This window comes from Dermacentor variabilis, chromosome 2 (genome assembly GCF_050947875.1).
Source record: "Dermacentor variabilis isolate Ectoservices chromosome 2, ASM5094787v1, whole genome shotgun sequence".
Classification (NCBI taxonomy): Eukaryota; Metazoa; Arthropoda; class Arachnida; order Ixodida; family Ixodidae; genus Dermacentor; species Dermacentor variabilis.
In genome coordinates this window covers 157294310-157298839 of record NC_134569.1, presented here as the reverse complement: position 1 = coordinate 157298839, position 4530 = coordinate 157294310, and the positions used below count along the sequence as shown (strand labels likewise).

Sequence of the window (4530 nt, the reverse complement as noted above, 5' to 3'; positions counted from 1 at the left end):
GATCGTGCTCGACATGGTGCTACGGCAGCGCTACGACAGGGTGCTACGAGATCGTGCTCGACATGGTGCTACGGCAGCGCTACGACAGTGTGCGTCACCATTAGCCCATTGTACATTCACGTGCTCGTCTTTTGAGGGGTTCCTTCTTGCCCTCAACTGCGAGAGTATAAAAACAGCTGCCCCCGGACGCCAAAAGGAGGGCTCCGATTTCTTCTGTTGAGTGAAGTGCTCTCCCGTCTCTCTACTTCGGTCAAACCTGACCGCCAACTCTTTGCGATGTTAAAATAAACAAGTTGTTTCGTTGTTACCAGTCGACTCATGCTTTGCCGGGACCTTCGGATGCTTCCAGTTGTACCCCAGGCCGCCAGGCCAACGCTACCCTTGGGGCTTGCGACCCAGGTACAACCACGGGCGTCAGCGCCGAGTTCCCAACAGATCGTACCAGCGGTGCGATCCAAACAGCCGGCGTGCTTGCGTGTGTCTAGTGCGTACGTGTTTTGTGAGCTTGTTTCTGTGTGGGTCGCTGTGTGTGCGTGCACGTGATAGCGTGTCTGCCTGCATGTATGTGTGCTTGTTTGTGTTTATCAATGTGCGCGTGCGTGCTTTTGTGTCTGCGCTTTGAGAGTGCGTATATTTGTGTGCGCGCGAGTGCGTTTTGTGTGCGTGCATATGTATTGCATAAGGCCGGTAGAGTTTTACTCGCAATAAAACTCTTCCAATTTGGTGCAGCGAGTGTTGCCGCCTGAAACCCGAGTTTGATTTCAAGCCAACCTGGACAACTGCTGTATGAGGCGCCGTTTCTCAGGAGGATCAGTGGGAAGGCGTCAGGTATACGCTTCCTCCTTTTTCCCTCCTCTGCCCTGATGAATTGATATCCTTGATTGTTATTCTAAAGGGAACGTTACATCCAGAGCATAAATAAATGATTAAGAAATCTGGTAGTGTGTTTCACCATTACAAAAATTCTGATCTTAAAGACGTGAATTTCCCATTAGCCCACATTTCCGTTGATACAGACAACCGCTGAAATTGTGAACAGCAGGTTATTCGAGACGTCCTACGTTTATAGCAATTGTCCTCAGGAGCTCTAATGAATTTTGAAAATTTGGAGTGTTGTTGTTGTGCTTTAGAGGTATCATATGCAAGCTTTAGGTCTTTCCTGGTAGTTTGCATGCCCTTCGAGAGCTGTCGCCTATAGCCCTATTGAAATTCGTAACTACAGTTTGGAGAACTGGGGAAGCTGGAAGGCTTGTACTGGCTCTCGAGAAAGTGTTTAAGCTGGAAGTGTAGGTTGAGGAGTTTGGGGTTAGTCACACGAAGGCTTTTTTATGCCTTAGCAGTAGGAGTGTCAAAGGATAAAAAATGCAGTGTGTCAAGCGTGGGAAGCTGCTTATGTGGCAGAGGCATGTGTGTTTGTTGTGTGTGCGTGTGTGTGTGTGTGTGTGTGTGTGTGTGTGTGTGTGTGTGTGTGTGTGTGTGTGTGTGTGTGTGTGTGTGTGTGTGTGTGTGTGCGCATGCATGCGTGCGTGTATGTGAATTCGCTCCTCACAAGGGAGTGTGTGTGTAAGTGACCTACTTCTTTGCTGGTGCTATTTGCCAAAAATTGGGAAGAAAACACAATGATCAATATAACTTGAAATAATAAGCTATGCAAAGCATGCTGGCAGAGTAGCAACAGCAGCATATAAGCATACAAACGTGCAGCTGTGTGACAATGTTAATGCATGACTGCAACATCTGGAAGGAAGCTTGCTTCTTTTTCAGTAAGCAGCACAAAGTCCATATTTTTTGCTTTTCTCGTGCAAATCAAAGCGAGGCTCATTGCCAGTGATCTTGTCTTTCATTCTATTAGCAGTTGTTTATCTTGAACTTAGAGCGTTGTTTCTCGCAGGTCATGCAGATGATAGCAGCAATTTCACAATGCCCAGCCTTAGTGCCCTCCATCAAGAGCAAGTCACTTGCGTTCGCCTTCAGGCAGATAGATGGTTGATGTCTTCTAGGAAGCAGTTGGGAAGACAACATTGTAAGTAGATATAGGTGTGAAGTTTAATATAGTAAGTCAAGTTATAATTTAAAACTCTGAGCCTCCTTGGCGGCCTAAGCTTGATATTATGTGCAGTTGTGTGTGTTTTTAAATATTGCCGATTGTACTGCATACTGCAGGTATGACTGCTGATCCAAAGCATACAGTTGCATTTTCTTGATGGCCTTTCATAATTAGGATTTTCTTTGTGCTAGAATATTCACAGACTGGAGCATTCCAGCATGATATTCTTTATTGTGCATTCAGTGCTAATTTCGTATGACCTTCCTGCTACCAATGTTTTTGCAGGAAAGGAATATTTCTTTACTCTATGCAATGAGCTTGTTATTTGCTCGTTGCATTACTCTGCTACCTTTAATTTAATCCCGTATAATTCTCAAAACCTTAAAATTTCAGCTGGTTTTATTTCAAATACAATATCAAAATGCGCCGGATTGCAATCTAGACTGCAAGGGATTTGAAGAAATTACAAGAAACTAGGACCTCTCATGGGTGTCAAAAAACATTTCCGCAGGCATTGCGCCTATTTCTTGTACTGAGCTAGCTGCTCATGAATATTGCAAGCATATGTCATTTCACACAGTTTTGCATGATATAGTAGGCCTATCATTGTCACTAAGCACAAGCTTTCCTCATTTGCATCATGAAAATCTGCCTCATGCTTAATTTGGGACAAGTCTTGAAAAATGAATGTTTCATAATTTTGAAACTACACAAAGTATTGGTTTGGCTTGGCAGTTTTCAGACAACTTGACCATGTTGAACCTAGCCATTACAAGACGAGAAAAAAAAACATGCACAGGAGGACTCATTCATCAAATGCAATGCTGTGGTGATTTTCCATGTGGAAAAACGTACTTTTAGGCGGGAGAGGGTGGGTAGCCAATTTGCAACCATAGCGACTCATGCGGGTAGTGGCAACACAGGATGAGAAATGGTTGTGACTCTGAGGTTCATTGAATATGAACACTTATATACAATTCCCAAAGATCATAAGTTTATTTAAACTTATGATCTTTGGGAATACTACTTGTCACCATATCACCAAGCTAACCCATTGAAAGAAAGGGGCCTGCTCTAAGGAAAATAGTTAACACATGCTAAATTTTCAAGGAAAGTATGCCGAAATGTCAGTTCTTACTAAATTATTAAATAAGAAATACACAATAAATTTCAGTATACAGAAATGGTCTAATAAACTGCATTGGATAGTTGGAGATTGTGGGGCCGGATGCAGGTATTGCAGGGCAAATGAGAATGCCAGTGGGGGTTCCCACATTTTCATTTTGTGTGCACTCTCTGTAAAACTACTCTTCGTCTCCTAGTGTAATAATGTTGTGTAAAAACAGCCATTTTTTAATGTCTTGTGCATGTCAGTCTTAATGTGCCATATCCCGTAAGGTTCTCAGCTGCAGTACTTATAAAGTGTAATGCAGGGATACATTGCAGATTTCATGTCAATTTATATTAAGGTCACATACACACTCTTGGACAAATGTCTGTTGAGAGATGTCATTGGTAGTGTCATTAAATTTAGTTCACTCTTATTTTCTATGGTGAAAAGGCTACTGTAAATTTATTTGCTTTTGCTGCTGTATGTGCCTAGTATTCAAAGTGACATTCTGGTTTAGTGTTCACAGTAAATGCAATTCCTAAATTTGCAAAATAAAAATTTCTCCTACCTTTCACCTGTCTTGCCCAGTTGCCTGAGCTGTGCATTGTTCCCAGTCACATTAATTAAGTTTGTTACTTTCAGGAGCTTGTTGCCTAATCAAATTTTCCACAGTGTACATGTGTAATTGCACAGACTGAACTCTCATGATTCTCTTCTTATTTTGCTAATGCAGGACGCAAGATTCCAGCAATGCCATGTGCTGCATTTATTGGTCAAGATGCTCAGAGAATGGAGTCCCTGCACCTCGTGGTTAACCGTGAACATTTTTTTCTTTTGGCAAGCTAAACGTCATTTGCTGCATCAATTCCATTTTTGCAGCTCAGATGTGTACTATATTTTTCTAATTTTGAATCAATTAATATTCACTGTGCAGTATAAAAAATCATGTACAGTGGGAAGGACAAGGACTGCGAGAGATGACATACACTGCGCTGACTTCCAACAATATTTTATTGCGTTGCCACATAGTGTGTTTATACACAAGAGTGGTCATGGGGGGTGCGCAGAAAATGAAAGGCAGTCACAAGGGGTGTTCTAACAGCAAGTCAATGTACTAAGAACATGGTCACAAAAAAAATCACAATCTCTATCTGTGGAGATACAAGACTTCACTAGGGGTCAGCGTGATATAGGGGGAACTAACGCACACACTACCCAATTTCCAGGTGCAATCAGCTTCAATAATGTACCGGGTGAGCTGTGTCTCGCTAGAACTTGCGTATCTTCAAAGAGGGGCATGCAGCGGCAGTCCCGGCAATGAATGCCCAAGTGGCCTTGAACAGTGTTATGGACGTTATAGTGCACTCTTAAA

General features: G+C 42.6%; 1 long non-coding RNA gene across 1 annotated transcript; it reads left to right on the top strand.

Moving 5' to 3' along the window:
* Positions 1-476: 476 nt before the first annotated feature.
* LOC142571040 (uncharacterized) lies at positions 477-4013 on the top strand. Its single transcript, XR_012825737.1, has 3 exons — positions 477-828; positions 1892-2023; positions 3892-4013. It is a non-coding gene; the product is annotated as an uncharacterized LOC142571040 (long non-coding RNA).
* Positions 4014-4530: the final 517 nt, after the last annotated feature.